Raw genomic sequence first — 22,936 nt, forward strand, 5'->3', positions numbered from 1 at the left:
GACCGTTTTTCCGTCCGTGGGTCTTCCTTGATTTTTGGAGGATCCACGGACATGAAAAAAAAGTCATTTTGGTGTCCGCCTGGCCGTGCGGAGCCAAACGGATCCGTCCTGAATTACAATGCAAGTCAATGGGGACGGATCCGTTTGATGTTGACACAATATGGTGCCATTTCAAACGGATCCGTCCCCATTGACTTTCAATGTAAAGTCTGGAGTTCTGTTATACCATCGGATTGGAGTTTTCTCCAATCCGATGGTATATTTTAACTTGTAGCGTCCCCATCACCATGGGAACGCCTCTATGTTAGAATATACTGTCGGATATGAGCTACATCGTGAAACTCATTTCCGACAGTATATTCTAACACAGAGGCGTTCCCATGGTGATGGAGACGCTTCAGGTTAGAATATACAAAAAAACTGTGTACATGACTGCCCCCTGCTGCCTGGCAGGTGCTGCCAGGCAGCAGGGGGCAGACCCCCCCCCCTGTTTTTAACTCATTGGTGGCCAGTGGGCCCCCCCTCCCCTGTTGTTAACTCCTTGGTGGCCAGTGTGCGCACCCCCCTCCCTCCCTCCATTGTTTTAATACATTGGGGCCAGTGTGCGCGCGCCCCCCAACCCCCCCTCCCTCCCTCTCTTGTTTTAATACATTGGGGCCAGTGTGCGCGCGCCCCCCCCAACCCCCCTCCCTCCCTCTATTGTTTTAATACATTGGGGCCAGTGTGCGCGCGCCCCCCCAACCCCCCCTCCCTCCCTCTATTGTTTTAATACATTGGGGCCAGTGTGCGCACCCCCCCACCCCCCTACCTCCCCCCATTGTAATCATCATCGGTGGCAGCGGAGTAGAAGATTTTCATACTTACCTGGCTGCTGGCTGCTGCGATGTCTGCGTCCGGCCGGGAGCTCCTCCTACTGGTAAGTGACAGCAATGCGCCGCACAGACCTGTCACTTACCAGTAGGAGGAGCTCCCGGCCGGACGCAGACATCGCAGCAGCCAGCAGCCAGGTAAGTATGAAAATCTTCTACTCCGCTGCCACCGATGATGATTACAATAGAGGGAGGGAGGGGGGGGGGGGGTTGGGGGGGGTGCGCACACTGGCCCCAATGTATTAAAACAATAGAGGGAGGGAGGGGGGGTTGGGGGGGCGCGCGCACACTGGCCCCAATGTATTAAAACAAAAGAGGGAGGGAGGGGGGGTTGGGGGGCGCGCGCACACTGGCCCCAATGTATTAAAACAATAGAGGGAGGGAGGGAGGGGGGTGCGCACACTGTGCCACCAACAGTTAACAACAGGGGAGGGGGGGGCCGCACAATGATATTCAAACTGGGGAGGGGGGGGGGTCTGCCCCCTGCTGCCTGGCAGCCCTGATCTCTTACAGGGGGATATGATGGGGTTAATTGTACTATCATATCCCCCTGTAAGAGATCGGGTGCTGCCAGGCAGCAGGGGGCAGTCTTGTACACAGTTTGTAGTGTATTCTAACTAGAAGCGTCCCATCACCATGGGAACGCCTCTGTGTTAGAATATACTGTCGGATCTGAGTTTTCACGAAGTGAAAACTCAGCTCTGAAAAAGCTTTTATGCAGACGGATCTTCGGATCCGTCTGTATGAAACTAACCTACGGCCACGGATCACGGACACGGATGCCAATCTTGTGTGCATCCGTGTTCTTTCACGGACCCATTGACTTGAATGGGTCCGTGAACCGTTGGCCGTGAAAAAAATAGGACAGGTCATATTTTTTTCACGGCCAGGAAACACGGCTCACGGATGCGGCTGCCAAACGGTGCATTTTCCGATTTTTCCACGGACCCATTGAAAGTCAATGGGTCCGTGAAAAAAAACGGAAAACGGCACAACGGCCACGGATGCACACAACGGTCGTGTGCATGAGGCCTAAGTGGAAAGGTTATGGCTGTTATAGAAAATGTGGGGCCCCCAGGAGTAACGGCAACGCCTCCGTTGCTCCCAGTGACTCATTTGTATATCATAAAACTTCCTCTTTCTCAGCAATGCGGGCACATATGAACATGGGACCAACACAGATGCCTTCAGCTGCCAAGTGCACATGGAACAGGTCAGCCGGTGTCATAGGTACAAATCTGCTGACAGATGCCCTTTGAGATTATTCTCAGGATTCGGATTATGCAAGTCTTGCTATAAAGCGTATGTGGCCCTCACATGTCATGTATGTGCTGAGCTGGCTGCATTAGCAGGAGAATGCGAAAATTCTAAATGGAAAGACATGTCCAGTAAAACTGGAGGTTACGCCACAGGATATCGCAGCTGACAGATCTCAGCTGATAGAAAGTAACAAAACAACATCTAAGAAATGTAAGTTACAAGTATGCCGCCTGAGGGAGGAGAGAAAATGGATTAGATTCCATTACAGGGAATGCAGATCTATGCAGTTTCTTGAGACTGTATCACACGTAACAAACCTAGATACACTGACTCAGTATCACATTTAGGGCTCATTCCCACAACCGTGGAGCTGCAAAACACATTTACCAGACGTGTGCATGCCGTATCATGGTGCAGACCCATTGACTTCAAGGGGTCCATGCTCCGCATGTTGCAGAGAAGTATGTTTTGCAGATCTGCGGTCTGCTGACAGCAAAACAGAGTCATGTGCAGAGGCGTAACTACCATAGCGGCAGACCATGCAACTGCTATGGGGCCCAGTCTTAGTTGGGATTATCTCCTCTTCTACTGGAGGTAAAAACTTGGTCAGGACTCTACCCATGCTCAACCTGTGGCCCTCCATCTGTTGCAAAACTACAACTCCCAGCATGCCCAAGCAGCCTACAGCTATCAGCCTACAGCAGGGCATTGTGGGAGTTGTAGTTTTGCAACAGCTGGAGGGCTGCAGGTTGAGCATGCCTGCTCTAAAGCAACACCTTTTAGCAAATAAGGCAGTGGAATAAGGGCCCAACGGTCACTGAGAAGGGTTTGGGCAGAAAACTTCTGTCCTCTGTGGGGGCCTCGTTTGATCCTTGCTATGGGGCCCTTACTTCGCTATGTACGCCACTGGTCATGTGAATAAGTCCTTAGATAAAGCAGCTGTGCAGATGCAAAAGCTTAACAGACACTAATACACACGATAGGCTTAGATACACCGGTTGAGCTAAAGTATCACACATGATATGATCAGATACAGTATCTAACAAATGTGAGTACACTCCTCATATTTTTGTAAATTTTTTGTTCTATCTTTTCATGGGACAACACTGAAGATCTGACACTTAGATATAATGTAAGGCCTCCTGCACACGACCGTTGTGTGCATCCGTGGCCATTGTGCCGTTTTCCGTTTTTTTTTTTTGCGGACCCATTGACTTTTAATGGGTCCGTGGAAAAATTGGAAAATGCACCGTTTTGCAGCCGAGACCGTGATCCGTGTATCCTGTCCGTCCAAAAAATATGACCTGTCCTATTTTTTTGTCAGACAACGGTTCACGGACCCATTCAAGTCAATGGGTCCGTGAAAGAACACGGATGCACACAAGATTGTCATCCGTGTCCGTGATCCATGGCCGTAGGTTACTTTCATATAGATGGATCCGAAGATCCGTCTGCATAAAAGCTTTTTCAGAGCTGAGTTTTCACTTCGTGAAAACTCAGATCCGACAGTATATTCTAATACAGAGGCGTTCCCATGATGGTGACGCTTCAGGTTAGAATATACTAAAAGAAATGTGAACATGACTGCCCCCTGCTGCCTGGCAGGTGCTGCCAGGCAGCAGGGGGCAGACCCCCCCTCCCCCCCTGTAATTAACACATTGGTGGCCAGTGCGGCCGCCCCCCCCCCCTCCCTCCCCTGTAGTTAACTCATTGGCAGCCAGTGGGCCCCCCTCCTCCCTCCCCTGTAGTTAACTCGTTGGTAGCCAGCCCCCCCACCCTCCCCTGTAGTTAACTGTTGGTAGAAAGTGGGCCCCCCCTCCCTCCCCTGTAGTTAACTCGTTGGTGGCCAGTGGGCCCTCTCCCCTCCCTCCCCCTCCAAATTAAAATCTCCCCCCCTATCATTGGTGGCAGTGGAGAGTACCGATCGGAGTCCCAGTTTAATCGCTGGGGCTCCGATCAGTAACCATGGCAACCGGGACGCTACTGCAGTCCCGGTTGCCATGGTTACTTAGCAATTTGTAGAAGCATCATACTTACCTGCGAGCAGCGATGTCTGTGTCCGGCCGGGAGCTCCTCCTACTGGTAAGTGACAGGTCTGTGCGGTGCATTGCCTAATGATCTGTCACTTACCAGTAGGAGGAGGTCCTGGCCGGACACAGACATCGCAGCTCGCAGGTAAGTATGATGCTTCTACAAATTGCTAAGTAACCATGGCAACCGGGACTGCAGTAGCGTCCCGGTTGCCATGGTTACCGATCGGAGCCCCAGCGATTAAACTGGGACTTCGATCGGTACTCTCCACTGCCACCAATGATAGGGGGGGGATTTTAATTAGGAGGGGGAGGGAGGGGGGAGGGCCCACTGGCCACCAACGAGTTAACTACAGGGGAGGGAGGGGGGCCCACTGGCCACCAATGAGTTAACTACAGGGGAGGGAGGGGGGGTCTGGCCACCAACGAGTTAACTACAGGGGAGGGAGGAGGGGCTGGCCACCAACGAGTTAACTACAGGGGAGGGGGGGCCCCACTGGCTACCAACGAGTTAACTACAGGGGAGGGAGGGGGGGCTGGCTACCAACGAGTTAACTACAGGGGAGGGAGGGGGGCCCACTGGCCACCAATGAGTTAACTACGGGGGGGAGGGGGGGGGCAGTCATGTACACAGTTTTTTAGTATATTCTAACCTGAAGCGTCCCCATCACCATGGGAACGCCTCTATGTTAGAATATACTGTCGGATCTGAGTTTCACGATGTAACTCATATCCGACAGTATATTCTAACAGAGGCGTTCCCATGGTGATGGGGACGCTTCAAGTTAAAATATACCATCGGATTGGAGAAAACTCAGATCCGATGGTATAAAGGGACTCCTGACTTTACATTAAAAGTCAATGGGGGACGGATCCGTTTGCAATTGCACCATATTGTGTCAACGTCAAACGGATCCGTCCCCATTGACTTGCATTGTAATTCAGGACGGATCCCTTTGGCTCCGCACGGCCAGGCGGACACCAAAACGCCTTTTTTTTCATGTCCGTAGATCCTCCAAAAATCAAGGAAGACCCACGGACGAAAAAACGGTCACAAATCACGGACCTACGGACCCCGTTTTTGCGGACCGTGAAAAAATACTGTAGTGTGCATGAGGCCTAAACTAGTCAGTGTACATCTTGTATAACAGTGTGCCTCTAAATAACACGCAGCCATTAGGCCTCTTTCACACGGGCGCGATTTCCGCGCGGGTGCAATGCGTGAGGTGAACGCATTGCACCAGCACTGAATCCGGACCTATTTATTTCTATGGAGCTGTGCACATGAGCGGTGATTTTCACGCATCACTTGTGCGTTGCGTGAAAGTCGCAGCATGCTCTACTTTGTTTGAGAAAAAAGTAGTAGGAATAGCTCACTCGAGCCGTGTGCGGGCCGCGAAACCGCGGCCTGGATCCCTCCTGAGAGCAGGAGCGCACGGCGTCACTGGTTGCTATGACGCCGTGCGCTCCCTGCTGCCGGCACAGTACAGTAATACACTGGTATAGATCATACCAGTGTATTACTGTATTGCGGCGGCAGCAGGGAGCGCACGGCGTCATAGCAACCAGTGATGCCGTGCGCTCCTGCTCTCAGGAGGGATCCAGGCCACGGTTCCACGGCCCGCACACGGCCGTGAAACACGGCCGTGTGCATGGGGCCTTATGTGACAGGGAACAGGTGCTCTAGTCCAAATGGCTGTATCACCCGTACAGAGAAAAATATTGAAATTACTTGTAAATTGTGGACTGGCACTCTGTATGTGTGGCTTCAAATGAATACACAATAAGGCCCCATGCACACGGCCGTTGTTCACGGCCGTGTGCGGGCCGTGGAACCGCGGCCTGGATCCCTCCTGAGAGCAGGAGCGCACGGCGTCACTGGTTGCTATGACGCCGTGCGCTCCCTGCTGCCGCCGCAATACAGTACTACACTGGTATGATCTATACCAGTGTATTACTGTACTGTGCCGGCAGCAGGGAGCGCACGGCGTCATAGTAACCAGTGACGCCGTGCGCTCCTGCTCTCAGGAGGGATCCAGGCCGCGGTTCCACGGCCCGCACACGGCCGTGAACAATGGCCGTGTGCATGGGGCCTAATTATGGAGATCACACTCAAATTTAATAAATGAAAAACAATCGTAATGACACTATAAAACTATTACAAATGTAACAAACATATGCATGCTCACACATATTAAATATTGTAGGAAAAATACGTCATAAATCGTATATGCAAGTAGTTCATAAAATAAATGAGGGTGGTTTTCTAATGAGACTGAACTAAATCTTTGTATTTGATTTAAAAGTTCGCATAAAGTGCATTCAGCTGTTATTGTGGCTTGCGGCTTTCAGGCCAAGATGTTCTTAAAGGGGATGGAAAATAATCCTGAATACTGTTCACCAGTTACTGCTTGATTATAGTTTGTTTGCGGTTTAAATGTCCAGACCTTAGTTTATGTCTCTGATGGAAAAACAAGTACTGGTATGTACTATAATCACCGCCTATACAGGTCTTACCTGCTTCTAGGTGGATAAGAATATTTGTGTTCCAAGATATGGCATTCCATACCCGACCTAAAAGTTGCTGCTGTGTTTGTTTCTCCACACTATTCAGGCAGACGTCGGCACGTGGTCTGTATCAGGAAACAGGTTTGTATCTCGCAGCAAAGTTGGTGTTGAAAATGGGATCCGAAAATGTTTTGGGGATCCGATTTTTTTTTTCCTATTTGGAGCGCTCCAATTTTTTGTAAGATTGATTTTAATAGATCTTATATCCGTATAAAGGCCTTTTCTTAGTCCAGTGGGAGTTCAGCTGGTTACGCCAGACGCGTTTCGGGGACCTCTTACCCCTTCCTCAGTGGCAGCTGATCTCCCATTTTTGAACTGGCTACTTATAGACTGCCCAGGATAGCCCACAGGTGTAGGGCGGATTGGGCTGCTCAGGATAGCCCACAGGTGTAGGGCGGATTAGGCTGCCCAAGATAGCCCACAGATGTAGGGCGGATTTAGCAATCAAAAATTCAAAGATTTAGCTCTGTTACCAGACATGCGGTTTTACTTGCGGTTCTGTTACGATTTTTTCACTACCAATGCGTTTCTTTGTTATAATGTGTGTTGTGATGTAATCTCTCTATTTGATAAAAAATAAATAAATATTGCAACATGTTGCAATGCATTAAAAATTCAAAATATTAATAAAATATCACATATGATGACATAAAAAATTAAAAATATACATATGATAACATAAAAAATCATGAAAAATCCCATATGATGAACATAAAAAAACAAATGAGACATAGATATTGCAGTGGATACATGTATATAAGACATCCCGATCAACTCTTGATTAGAGTTGAGCGAACACCTGGATGTTCGGGTTCGAGAAGTTCGGCCGAACTTCTCGGAAATGTTCGGGTTCGGGATCCAAACCCGACCTGAACTTCGGCCCGAACCCCATTGAAGTCAATGGGGACCCGAACTTTTTGGCACTAAAAAGGCTGTAAAACAGCCCAGGAAAGGGCTAGAGGGCTGCAAAAGGCAGCAACATGTAGGTAAATCCCCTGCAAACAAATGTGGATAGGGAAATGAATAACAATAAAAATAAAATAAATAAAAATTAACCAATATCAATTGGAGAGAGGTCCCATAGCAGAGAATCTGGCTTCACGTCACCCACCACTGTAACAGTCCATTGTCATATATTTAGGCCCCGGCACCCAGGCAGAGGAGAGAGGTCCCGTAACAGAGAATCTGGCTTCATGTCAGCAGAGAATCAGTCTGCATGTCATAGCAGAGAATCAGGCTTCACGTCACCCACCACTGTAACAGTCCATTGTCATATATTTAGGCCCCGGCACCCAGGCAGAGGAGAGAGGTCCCATAACAGAGAATCTGGCTTCATGTCAGCAGAGAATCAGTCTTCATATCATAGCAATCATGCTTCACGTCACCCACCACTGTAACAGTCCATTGTCATAAATTTAGGCCCCGGCACCCAGGCAGAGGAGAGAGGTCCCGTAACAGAGAATCTGGCTTCATGTCAGCAGAGAATCAGTCTGCATGTCATAGCAGAGAATCAGGCTTCACGTCACCCACCACTGTAACAGTCCATTGTCATATATTTAGGCCCCGGCACCCAGGCAGAGGAGAGAGGTCCCATAACAGAGAATCTGGCTTCATGTCAGCAGAGAATCAGTCTTCATATCATAGCAATCATGCTTCACGTCACCCACCACTGTAACAGTCCATTGTCATAAATTTAGGCCCCGGCACCCAGGCAGAGGAGAGAGGTCCCGTAACAGAGAATCTGGCTTCATGTCAGCAGAGAATCAGTCTGCATGTCATAGCAGAGAATCAGGCTTCACGTCACCCACCACTGTAACAGTCCATTGTCATATATTTAGGCCCCGGCACCCAGGCAGAGGAGAGAGGTCCCATAACACAGAATCTGGCTTCATGTCAGCAGATAATCAGTCTTCATATCATAGCAATCATGCTTCACATCAGCCACCACTGTAACAGTCCATTGTCATAAATTTAGGCCCCGGCACCCAGGCAGAGGAGAGAGGTCCCGTAACAGAGAATCTGGCTTCATGTCAGCAGAGAATCAGTCTTCACGTCACCCACCACTGTAACAGTCCATTGTCATAAATTTAGGCCCCGGCACCCAGACAGAGGAGAGAGGTCCCGTAACAGAGAATCTGGCTTCATGTCAGCAGAGAATCAGTCTGCATGTCATAGCAGAGAATCAGGCTTCACGTCACCCACCACTGCAACAGTCCATTGTCATAAATTTAGGCCCCGGCACCCAGGCAGAGGAGAGAGGTCCCGTAACAGAGAATCTGGCTTCATGTCAGCAGAGAATCAGTCTGCATGTCATAGCAGAGAATCAGGCTTCACGTCACCCACCACTGTAACAGTCCATTGTCATATATTTAGGCCCCGGCACCCAGGCAGAGGAGAGAGGTCCCGTAACAGAGAATCTGGCTTCATGTCAGCAGAGAATCAGTCTGCATGTCATAGCAGAGAATCAGGCTTCACGTCACCCAACACTGGTACAGTCCATTGTCAGATATTTAGGCCCAGGCACCCAGGCAGAGGAGAGAGGTCCTGTAACAGAGAATCTGGCTTCATGTCAGCAGACCCAAATAAACGCAAAGCGAATGAACGCCCGGTATTTTTGCTGTCCTAGACCATTTAAGCATATAAAACAAAAACTAGACTCAGAACAGCATGATTTAAACAAATCCAAAAATCTTTTATTGGACATACATTTGTTAAAACATACATATCCATATATATATATATAAGCAGCACAAAGCCACACAGGATAACACTTGCAGATCTGTTGTAAAATATAACAATGAATAGTCCCAGACTGTGCAGAATATATTCAAGCACAGCCCGCAGTCAAAAAAGTACAAAGTGCATAGTGCTTAGCGTAAACAATGACCTAGGGAAAATACATAATGCAAATGAATACAGACCAAGTCCTCCTGGATCCCTACACGTGTTTTGCGTTTTGCTTCCTCAGGGGATACCGTTGGTGTGTGTCGCCTGTTCATATATAGTCTGCAAATTGACCGAAATGAGGGTCACCTGGGCTGCGAGTGAAGACCAGGAACTTCCGGTTTGGTCAGTGTCCGGACACTTAATACATTCAAAGATGGCCAATGGACCTAAACAATAACTAATCTCATTATCTGTAAAGAACCTATGTACCTGATCACTAGGTATAGAGGATGTGATAGGAGGCGGCGAAAAGGAGACCAGGGAGGACCGCTCCACAGAGCACCACATACAGGAACCGGATATCCGGCATGCGGTCCACCGTGGAACGCATCGCCCGCATCACACCGACGCAGCCACCTCCCGCATCCCGGCCCGACGTGATGGTACATCCCATGGACGCTTCAGACACCCAGTGCGTTTCACACTGGAACGCAAGTAATATTCCACTCCCAGGATCAGCATAGAGCCAATTGAATATCTAGTCCGTTCCACAGTGGGGCAAAAATAATGTAGATGCATAGAGGTAAACTTATAAAAATACTCAAATATTAATAAATATACACTTCAGGGAAACATCCCCGGATAGAGTAATGAAAAAAAATTAATAAAGTGCATCAAATATTTAATTATGTGTATAAAAAATATATACATATATAGATACTGTGAATTAAATATGAATGCATAAATCCTATATATCGCATCAATCAAAGAACATACGATGTTCATTTATAGCTTAGAATAAGTGACAAAAAAGTGAAAAAGAAATAAAGAAGTGATACATGCAAAAAATAACTAATAAATAAGTGAAAAATAAATAGTGATAAAATAATCGGTGAAAAAAGTGATATAGGTGAAGGTACAATAAATATGGACATATATATATATATAATTAAAATAATTCCAATTCATAATACATATTCAACATATATATACCCCTATTCAAGTGAGATCAATTAATAGCTGTCACCGTTAAATGCAGCAGAGTCCTTATACGTTCTATTAGTTTTCTGTGATTGTAAGAACATTTTATATGCTCCATTTGTGTGGTATCCCTACTAATACTCCTTATTATGTAGTTCCTCGATGGGCCATGTTGTTCACACCTCCACAGATGTTGTTGTCCATCATACATGCATATATCGCAAAAAGCAGCCTCAGGAAATTACGACCAAAGATTAATAACCTATCAATGCAGAAAAGAACATTTTTAATATGTTAAAAACACAAAACTGTGTATTAAAAAGGTCAAAGGGATACACACTACTTAGACCTACAGAAGAATTCATATACTTAGAAATAGATAGTAGACATTATTAGACTAACCTAAAAATGGCGAAAAACTCAAGGCCTCATTTAGACCATACGGCATAACAATGTTCAACTCGAAGATCCATTTAACCTCCTTTTGGGCAAGGACTTTCTTCCAATTACCCCCCCTCCCACCTATCAAGACCCTGTCAATGCCTCTTACCTTCAAGAGGGAAGCATCACAGTTGTGATGGGTCTTGAAGTGTCGGGGAACCGTTTTCAAGTTGTAAGGATCATCTTCCTCCTTCGCTCCCAGAATTCCCAGAACATGTTCTCGTGTCCTTCGTCTCAGCTGTCTCGAAGTCATTCCTACGTAGGGTAGATTACAGGGACAGGTGGCAACGTAGATCACCCCCACTGTTGTACATGAGTGTGTGTGATCTCGTAGTTCTTACATCCAGTGCAATCTGTGAAAGAATTTGTACACAGAATGTTGGGGCATGCCACACATTTTCCGCACGGACGACATCCTCATTTGGGGCCCTTAGAACCAAAGAGATTCCCTGTAGTCTTACCCTCATAATGGCTGTGGACTAAAATGTCCTTTAAATTCTTTTCACGCCTAAAGGTTAGAGAGGGGTGATGTGGTACATAACTCCGTAGGGTATGGTCCAATCTTAGTATATTCCAATGTTTCCCTAAAATAGAGGTAAGTTCTTCATGTCCAGAATTGTATGATGTGATGAATCTCACCATTTTGCTTTCATTCTCCTATTTTCCCCGATCCTCTAGCAATTTCGCTCTTTTACTGTATTTAGCTCGCAGGTACGCCTTCCTTACCGAGCGATCACTGTATCCACGGTCTTTAAATCTCTTAGTTAGATCCATTGATCGTTTTTCAAAGTCTTCATCCCTAGAACAAATTCTTTTCAGCCTCAAGAACTGTCCCACCGGTATACCGTCAAGTAGTTTATTCGGGTGATAGGAGTCGGCACGGAGGAGACTGTTTACATTGGTCGGCTTCCGGAATAAATCTGTGTGGATAAAGCCATCGTTATTAACACACAGAGCCACATCCAAGAAGTCCATTTTGGTTCTCCCCATCTTGTAGGTAAGATGAATGTTTACATTGTTTGTATTAAGGAGTGTCATAAACTCCTGTAAATCCTCCATATTACCCTGCCAGATCATGAGAACGTCATCTATATATCGGCTCCACATGTGGACCTTCTCGATGTGTTTTATTGGATCCGTCAAGAAGATGTTTCTCTCCCACAGCCCCAGGAAAAGATTCGCATAAGAGGGCGCACATGACGCCCCCATCGCGGTTCCCTGGAGCTGAAGGTAGAAAGATCCCTTAAACATGAAAAAATTGTGACGCAGCGTGAAGTCAAGTAGTTCGAGGATAAATCCCGCATACTCACTTCGTGTGTTGGAGGTCATCAGGTAATGTGTTGCAGCTAGGATCCCATCATCATGGCGGATAGATGTATATAATGACTCAACGTCACACATCACAAAAATCATGTCCTCATCCAATTGTAGACAGTCAACTTTTTGTAATAGATCTCCGGTGTCCTTGAGATACGAGGGTAAACTGTCAACGAACGGTCGTAAAACATGATCAATTAATTTGCTGACAGCCTCATACATGCTGTTATTACCTGAGACTATCGGGCGTCCTTGTGGGACTTTCGCATTTTTGTGAATCTTTGGCAACATGTAAAAAGTTGCAATGGTGGAATCACTGGTGAGTAGACAGTTTTGTTCTTTGCAGGTAATTATTCCTGTATCTGCTGCTTTTTGTAATATCCTCCCCAAATCACCCTGAAAGGCAGTTAATGGGTTAAATGTCAATTTTCGATAGCAGCTAGAATTCCTAAGCTGCCTGAAGGTCTCCCGTTCGTACATATCGGTGGGCCATAAAACCACATTACCTCCTTTGTCTGAACTTTTAATAACAAGGTTCTCAATTTTATTGAGTTGTTTTAAAGCCAGACGTTGTCGTCTATTGAGGTTATCTCCTGATGTAAATTTTTTTATAGACCTCAGTTCGTCCGTAACCACCTTAACAAAGATGTCTATATTTGGAAATAATGACATGGGGGGAAATTTCTTTGATTTAGGTATCAAGGCTGCAGGTAGTCTACTCACCCGTGCAACATCCAATTGTTCATTCTGTAGTTCCTCCAAAACACTAATTGCTTCCAATTCCACCGCTGTGAACATAGTGTCCTCCGTGCCGCCCCTATGATACAACTTCTTAAAAGTGAGGTTTCGTGCAAATAACTGTAAATCCTTCACCGCTGTAAAAAGATTAAATCCTGTTTTAGGGATAAAGTTTAAACCCAGACTCAACACCTCTAACTGCTCATTGCTCAAGATGTGGTCAGACAGATTAAATACCTGCAAACGCTGGTTCTTAGGGTCACCCGTACCCTGGAATCTCTTTGTTGTTGGACGACCTCTTGCTGTTTCATTACGTCTTCTCCCATATCGTGTAGGGTATGTTCTAGTATTTGAGTCAGAGTTACTCCCCTCATTTTCAGTTGAAACGAATGAGGACACAGACGCACTCCTACTCTGTGGTTCAGACCTCTTCTGCTTCCACTTATAAATCCTATTCTGATCCAGATCCTGTAGATCTCTTTGGAATTTAGTTGTCTTCCTTTCCTTAATTTGTTTCTCTCATATTTTAAAGGCTTCGTCGACCTCACTCTTGAGCAACGCCCGATCATTCTCATTCATCATTTGGCTCATCTGGTCTTCCCTCCTGAAGGTTATTAATCTTTGGTCGTAATTTCCTGAGGCTGCTTTTTGCGATATATGCATGTATGATGGACAACATCTGTGGAGGTGTGAACAACATGGCCCATCGAGGAACTACATAATAAGGAGTATTAGTAGGGATACCACACAAATGGAGCATATAAAATGTTCTTACAATCACAGAAAACTAATAGAACGTATAAGGACTCTGCTGCATTTACGGTGACAGCTATTAATTGATCTCACTTGAATAGGGGTATATATATGTTGAATATGTATTATGAATTGGAATTATTTTAATTATATATATATATGTCCATATTTATTGTACCTTCACCTATATCACTTTTTTCACTGATTATTTTATCACTATTTATTTTTCACTTATTTATCAGTTATTTTTTGCATGTATCACTTCTTTATTTCTTTTTCACTTTTTTGTCACTTATTCTAAGCTATAAATGAACATCGTATGTTCTTTGATTGATGCGATATATAGGATTTATGCATTCATATTTAATTCACAGTATCTATATATGTATATATTTTTTATACACATAATTAAATATTTGATGCACTTTATTAATTTTTTTTCATTACTCTATCCGGGGATGTTTCCCTGAAGTGTATATTTATTAATATTTGAGTATTTTTATAAGTTTACCTCTATGCATCTACATTATTTTTGCCCCACTGTGGAATGGACTATATATTCAATTGGCTCTATGCTGATCCTGGGAGTGGAATATCACTTGCGTTCCAGTGTGAAACGCACTGGGTGTCGGATGCGTCCATGGGATGTACCATCACGTCGGGCTGGGATGTGGGAGGTGGCTGCGTCGGTGTGATGCGGGCGATGCGTTCCACGGTGGACCGCATGCCGGATATCCGGTTCCTGTATGTGGTGCTCTGTGGAGCGGTCCTCCCTGGTCTCCTTTTCGCCGCCTCCTATCACATCCTCTATACCTAGTGATCAGGTACATAGGTTCTTTGCAGATAATGAGATTAGTTATTGTTTAGGTCCATTGGCCACCGGGATTTTGTGTATAGAGCTGAGGACATGGGTTGCTAGATGGCCGCTAGCACATCCGCAATACCCAGTCCCCATAGCTCTGTGTGCTTCTATTGTGTAAAAAAAACGATTTGATACATATGCAAATTAACCTGAGATGAGTCCTGTAGGTGAGATGAGTCAGGGACAGGACTCATTTCAGGTTAATTTGCATATGTATCAAATCGTTTTTTTTACACAATAAAAGCACACAGAGCTATGGGGACTGGGTATTGCGGATGTGCTAGCGGTCATCTAGCAACCCATGTCCTCAGCTCTATACACAAAATCCCGGTGACAGGTTCCCTTTAAGTGTCCGGACACTGACCGAACCGGAAGTGACGGTGCGTTCCAGCGTGGAGCGCATCTCACTTCCGGTTCTTGGTCTTCACTCGCAGCCCAGGTGACCCTCATTTCGGTCAATTTGCAGACTATATATGAACAGGCGACACACACCAACGGTATCCCCTGAGGAAGCAAAACGCAAAACACGTGTAGGGATCCAGGAGGACTTGGTCTGTATTCATTTGCATTATGTATTTTCCCTAGGTCATTGTTTACGCTAAGCACTATGCACTTTGTACTTTTTTGACTGCGGGCTGTGCTTGAATATATTCTGCACAGTCTGGGACTATTCATTGTTATATTTTACAACAGATCTGCAAGTGTTATCCTGTGTGGCTTTGTGCTGCTTATATATATATATATATATATATATATGGATATGTATGTTTTAACAAATGTATGTCCAATAAAAGATTTTTGGATTTGTTTAAATCATGCTGTTCTGAGTCTAGTTTTGGTTTCATGTCAGCAGAGAATCAGTCTGCACGTCATAGCAGAGAATCAGGCTTCACGTCAGCCACCACTGCAACAGTCCATTGTCAGATATTTAGGCCCCGGCACCCAGGCAGAGGAGAGAGGTCCCGTAACAGAGAATCTGTCTTCATGTCAGCAGAGAATTAGTCTGCATGTCATAGCAGAGAATCATGCTTCACGTCACCCACCACTGTAACAGTCCATTGTCATATATTTAGGCCCAGCACCCAGGCAGAGGAGAGAGGTCCCGTAACAGACAATCTGGCTTCATGTCAGCAGAGAATCAGGCTTCATGTCACCCAACATTGGAACAGTCCATTGTCAGATATTTAGGCCCCGGCACCCAGACAGAGGAGAGGTTCATTCAAATTTGGGTTGCCTCGTAATATAATGGTAAAATGAAAATAAAAATAGGATTGAATGAGGAAGTGCCCTGGAGTACAATAATATATGGTTAAGGGGAGGTAGTTAATGTCTAATCTGCACAAGGGATGGACAGGTCCTGTGGGATCCATGCCTGGTTCATTTTTATGAACGTCAGCTTGTCCACATTGGCTGTAGACAGGCGGCTGCGTTTGTCTGTAATGACGCCCCCTGCCGTGCTGAATACACGTTCAGACAAAACGCTGGCCGCCGGGCAGGCCAGCACCTCCAATGCATAAAAGGCTAGCTCTGGCCACGTGGACAATTTAGAGACCCAGAAGTTGAATGGGGCCGAACCATCAGTCAGTACGTGGAGGGGTGTGCGCATGTACTGTTCCACCATGTTAGTGAAATGTTGCGTATCAGGTGGTGGTGCAGTTAGCTGTGGCGTGTTGACAAAACTTTTCCACATCTCTGCCATGCTAACCCTGCTCTCAGAGGAGCTGGCCGTGACACAGCTGCCTTGGCGACCTCTTGCTCCTCCTCTGCCTTGGCCTTGGGCTTCCACTTGTTCCCCTGTGACATTTGGGAATGCTCTCAGTAGCGCGTCTACCAACGTGCGCTTGTACTCGCGCATATTCCTATCACGCTCCAGTGCAGGAAGTAAGGTGGGCACATTGCCTTTGTACCGTGGATCCAGCAGGGTGGCAACCTAGTAGTCCGCACACGTTAAAATGTGGGCAACTCTGCTGTCGTTGCGCAGGCACTGCAGCATGTAGTCGCTCATGTGTGCCAGGCTGCCCAGAGGTAGGGACAAGCTGTCCTCTGTGGGAGGCGTATCGTCATCGTCCTGCGTTTCCCCCCAGCCACGCACCAGTGATGGGCCCGAGCTGCGTTGGGTACCACCCCGCTGTGACCATGCTTCATCCTCATCCTCCTCCACCTCCTCCTCATCCTCGTCGTCCTCGTCCTCCAGTAGTGGGCACTGGCTGGCCACATTTGTACCTGGCCTCTGCTGTTGCAAAAATCCTCCCTCTGAGTCACTTCGAAGAGACTGGCCTGAAAGTGCTAAAAATGACCCCTCTTCCTCCTCCTCCTCCTCCTCCTGGGCCACCTCCTCTTCCATCATCGCAAGCGACATGAGCTGTTTGAAGCTGTCTGTGTCCACCAGCCTAAATGACAGCATTTCATAGGCCAGTAGTTTAGAAATGCTGGCGTTCAGAGCCAGGGATCGAGGGTGGCTAGGTGGGAATTTACGCTTTCTCTCAAATGTTTGTGAGATGGAGAGCTGAACGCTGCCGTGTGACATGGTTGAGATGCTTGGTGACGGAGGTGGTGGTGTTGGTGGTACATCCCCTGTTTGCTGGGTGGCAGGTGCCAACGTTCCTCCAGAGGCGGAGGAAGAGGCCGAGGCGGCAGCAGCAGAAGAGGTAGCAGGGGGAGCCTGAGTGACTTCCTTGTTTTTAAGGTGTTTACTCCACTGCAGTTCATGCTTTGCATGCAGGTGCCTGGTCATGCAGGTTGTGCTAAGGTTCAGAACATTAATGCCTCGCTTCAGGCTCTGATGGCACAGCGTGCAAACCACTCGGGTCTTGTCATCAGCACATTGTTTGAAGAAGTGCCATGCCAGGGAACTCCTTGAAGCTGCCTTTGGGGTGCTCGGTCCCAGATGGCGGCGGTCAGCAGCAGGCGGAGTCTCTTGGCGGCGGGTGTTCTGCTTTTGCCCACTGCTCCCTCTTTTGCTACGCTGTTGGCTCGGTCTCACCACTGCCTCTTCCTCCGAACTGTGAAAGTCAGTGGCACGACCTTCATTCCATGTGGGGTCTTGGACCTCATCGTCCCCTGCATCGTCTTCAGCCCAGTCTTGATCCCTGACCTCCTGTTCAGTCTGCACACTGCAGAAAGACGCAGCAGTTGGCACCTGTGTTTTGTCATCATCAGAGACGTGCTGAGGTGGTATTCCCATGTCCTCATCATCAGGAAACATAAGTGGTTGTGCGTCAGTGCATTCTATGTCTTCCACCGCTGGGGAAGGGCTAGGTGGATGCCCTTGGGAAACCCTGCCAGCGGAGTCTTCACACAGCATAAGAGACTGCTGCATAACTTGAGGCTCAGACAGTTTCCCTGGTATGCATGGGGGTGATGTGACAGACTGATGGGGTTGGTTTTCAGGCGCCATCTGTGCGCTTTCTGCAGAAGACTGGGGGGAGATAATGTAAACGTGCTGGATCCACTGTCGGCCACCCAATTGACTAATGCCTGTACCTGCTCAGGCCTTACCATCCTTAGAACGGCATTGGGCCCCACCAAATATCGCTGTAAATTATGGCGGCTACTGGGACCTGAGGTAGTTGGTACACTAGGACGTGTGGCTGTGGCAGAATGGCCACGTCCTGTCCCAGCACCAGAGGGTCCACTAACAGCACCACGACCATGTCCGCGTCCCTTACTAGATGTTTTCCTCATTGTTACCGTTCACCACAATAACAAAAATATTATTTGGCCCAATGTATTGAATTCAAATTCAGGCCTTTTTTTACACACACCTAACACTATCTGGCTATCTATTTAGGTACCGTATTACACTAATACAGGCACAGCAGTAACCACAGATTTAGCTGAATATAAATTTGAGGCCTGTTATTTAGGCGCTGGGTGACAGGTATACGTTTACGGACAGAATTAGACTGGGATATGCACAGTAGCGTATATGTGAAGTTATTGAGAATGACCCTATCAGCACCTTGAATCTAATATACCCTTTTAGGGATAGATTTTAAGTAGGCCTGATACAGCAGAAACCACTAATTAAGAGGATTGCTAAATTGGGAATTGTATTTCAACCCAGAACAAAAAATGTGCTTTGACGGACACTAAATAACTTGCCCAGCCACAGCAATAACCACAGATTTAGCTGACTATAAATTGGAGGCCTGGTATTTAGGCGCTGGGTGACAGGTATACGTTTACGGACAGAATTAGACTGGGAAATGCACAGTAGCGTGTGTGTGACTTTATTGTGAATGACCCTATCAGCACCTTGAATCTAATATACCCTTTTAGGGATAGATTTTAAGTAGGCCTGATACAGCAGAAACCACTAATTAAGAGGATTTCTAAATTGGGAATTGTATTTCAACCCAGAACAAAAAATGTGCTTTGACGGACACTAAATAACTTGCCCAGCCACAGCAATAACCACAGATTTAGCTGACTATAAATTTGAGGCCTGGTATTTAGGCGCTGGGTGACAGGTATAAGTTTACGGACAGAATTAGACTGGGATATGGCCAAAACATAACCACACTATTGATGGTTAAATGCACTTGGTGTGACATCTTGACACTGATGTAGGATATAGCCAAAAAACAACCACACTATTGAGGGTTAAATGCACTTGGTGACAGGCTCAGCTTGCCCCTGATGTAGTATATGGCCAAAAAATAACCACACTAATGATGGTTAAATGCACTTGGTGTGACAGCTTGACCGATGTAGGATATAGACAAAAAACAACCAGACTATTGAGGGTTAAACGCACTTGGTGACAGCTTGCCCCTGATGTAGTATATGGCCAAAAAATAACCACACTATTGATGGTTAAATGCACTTGGTGTGACAGCTTGACCTTGATGTAGGATATAGCCAAAAAACAACCACACTATTGAGGGTTAAATGCACTTGTTGGCAGCTTGTGCTGGCGCACCATAAGACACAAAATGGCCGCCGATCACCCCCAGAAAAAAGTGAATGAAAAACACTCTGGGCAGCCTAAAAACAGTGAGCAATTGAATAGCAGCAGTTCAATGATCCACAGCTGCAGATCGATCACTGGATGAAGTCTTTTGGAGGAGTTAATCTGCCTAATCTCGCCCTAACAGTCGCAGCTGCAACCTCTCCCTACACTAATCAGAGCAGAGTGACGGGCGGCGCTACGTGACTCCAGCTTAAATAGAGGCTGGGTCACATGGTGCTCTGGCCAATCACAGCCATGCCAATAGTAGGCATGGCTGTGATGGCCTCTTGGGGCAAGTAGTATGACGCTTGTTGATTGGCTGCTTTGCAGCCTTTCAAAAAGCGCCAAGAAAGCGACGAACTCCGAACCCAAACCCGGACTTTTATGAAAATGTTCGGGTTCGGGTCCGTGTCACGGACACCCCAAAATTCGGTACGAACCCGAACTATACAGTTCGGGTTTGCTCATCCCTACCCCTAGTACCTCTCCCGATTATCGAAGTACCATTTGACCGAATAGCTATGGATGTCATAGGCCCAGTACCGAAGTCCGCCAGAGGGCATCAACACATCTTAGTCATTTCAGACTAAGCCACTCGGTACCCGGAGGCGGTGCCACTGCAATGTATTGCTGCACATAAAACAACTACGGACGTCCGTTTACCATCCGCAAACAGACGGTCTGGTAGAACGATTTACCCAAACATTAAAAAATATGTTGAAAAAGGTAGTGTCTAAAGATGGGAAGGACTGGGACCTCCTTCTACCCTATCTCATGTTCGCAGTGCGAGAGGTACCCCAGGCCTCTACTGGGTTTTCGTCCTTCGAACTGCTATATGGCAGACACCCTCGCGGTCTCTTGGATGTGGCCAAAGAGGCATGGGAACAACAACCCACTCCACATAAAAGTGTAATTGAGTACGTTACCCAGATGCAAGATCGGATAGAGACAGTGTTGCCTCTTTAGCTGACAGAGTCGGGTCTATAATCGGCAGGCTCGGGTCCGGATCTTTAACCTGGGTGATCAGGTTTTGGTTTAGGTGCCGACCATAGACAGTAAGTTTCCGGCTAGGTGGCAGGGGCCCTATCAGGTACTCAAGAAAATTGAAGATGTAAACTACAAGGTACACCAGCCAGGGCGGTGAAAGCCTGAGCAGGTTTACCATGTAAATTTACTCAAACCATGGAAAGATAGGGAAACCTGTACAGAAGACAGCCCACGGCCGGGTTTTCGAGGAGAAGAGGTACCAGCCCCTCTGTCTGATGCAAGAGAGGCAGCTGCCACAGTAAAAATTGCTGACCTCTACCAGACTCAGGAGGCCAGGGAGTTCATTAGTCGGAACACAGATGTGTTCTCGGACCTCCCTGGACGCACTTCCATAATCCAGCATGACATTGTCACTGAGCCTCAGGCAAAAGTCCGATTAAAACCATACCGGGTGCCCAAGGCTCGGCCACAAGCCATATCGGAGAAGGTGCAGCTAATGTTGTAGCTAGACGTCATTGAGGAGTCAAAAAGTGAGTGGGCCAGTGCTATAGTATTGATACCGGACGGGACATTGCAGTTTTGTAATGACTTTCGATAACTTAACGAGGTTTCCAAATTCGATGCGTATCACATGCATCGGGTGGATGAGCTCATCGAGAGGTTAGATTTTTCTGTTTTGGACTCACGAAAGGGTACTGGCAGGTGCCCTTAACGGAGGCTGCCAAAGAGAAAACTGCCTTCATCACACCTGAGGGGCTGTATCAATATAAGGGCTTACCCTTTGGTCTGCATGGCGCCCCCGCCACTTTTCAACGACTAATGGACATTGTGCTTCACCCACATCGTCGGCACGCTTCGGCTTATCTGGACGATATTGTCATCCACAGTACCGACTGGGAAAGTCACCTACCCAAAGTGCAGGCTGTAGTGTACTCCTTTCAGAAAGCTGGCCTAACTGCTAACCCCCCAAAAAGTGCAATATGGTTAGAAGAGACTAAGTATCTGGGGTATGTCATTGGGCGCGGAGTCATCAAACCCCAAGCGAACAAAATTGAGGCGTTACAGAATTGGCTCCGACCTGTCACCACTAGGCAAATAAAGTTATTCCTGGGAATGGTGGGCTATTACATGAGGTTTGTTCCCCACTTTGCTACTCTAGCTGCGCCCTTGACAGGACTCTTGAAAGGACACAAGACAATGATGTTTCGCTGGGATGATTGGGCGGAAGAGGCTTTCTCCGCTTTGAAGTCGGCCCTGTGCGGGTCCCTGGAGTTTATAGTACAGACCGATGCCTATGAAGTAGGCCTCGGTGCTGTACTGTCTCAGGAAGTCAACGGGGAGGAGCATCCCGTTATCTTCCTCAGCCGTAAGCTCACCCCAGCCGAGACCCGGTATAGTATAGTGGAGAGAGAGTGCCTGGCTATCAAGTGAGAACTAGAATATCTCCGCTATCATTTATTGGGGAGACTATTCCACCTGTCGACTGACCACTTCCCTCTCAAGTGGATGAGTCAGGCCAAGGACAGAAATGCCTGAAATGCCTGGGTCACCCGATGATTTCTCTCCCTACAAAACTTTATGTTTTCAGTGGAACACAGGGCAAGCCGGTGATAGGGAAACGTGGATGCCCTGTCTTGGGTACACTGTCTGGCGTGTGTTCATCCCCTTAGGGTTGAACAAACGGGGGGTTATGTGACACAGTGAGAGGTTTGGTCTGGGAAAACAGGTATTTTCCTCCCAGCATGTGCTGCTGGGCTGATTTACAGCCAGGTTGTCACAGCGGGCGTGCACTCAGACTCACAGATAACCCACCAACCAGGCTCTGGGCGAGAGACAGGGAAAGGGTCACCTCCTAGATAATCCCTGACCTCTTTCCCTGCACTGCTCAGCCCACATGCAGACCTTAAAGGTAGGTATGATGTGTCCCCGTGCCTGGGCTGACAAAACCCTAACTTCCCTGAAATGGTGAAGAGGGGAAATAGGAGCAGCCTGCTCGCACAGAACCTGGATGGGAGAGATGAAACAAAACAACCAAACTAGAAATCACACTTCTCTTTCTGAGCTGGAACAGACAGACAACCTTCCTTCCTAGCTTCCAAGACCACAATGATTTGTATAATCCGCTCAGAGCACTGGGCTGGTGTGCTATTTAAACTAATGACCCCACCCAGTGCACCTGATGAGAGGCGGATCCAGCACGGCTCCAAAACAACCCCTAAACTCGTGCTGCTATCCTGGCCGACCTCCGCACATCATCAGAGTGGGGCATGACACAGGTGAGTTAAAATAC

Source organism: Bufo gargarizans, chromosome 1 (assembly GCF_014858855.1).
Source record: "Bufo gargarizans isolate SCDJY-AF-19 chromosome 1, ASM1485885v1, whole genome shotgun sequence".
In the NCBI taxonomy this organism is placed as follows: Eukaryota; Metazoa; Chordata; class Amphibia; order Anura; family Bufonidae; genus Bufo; species Bufo gargarizans.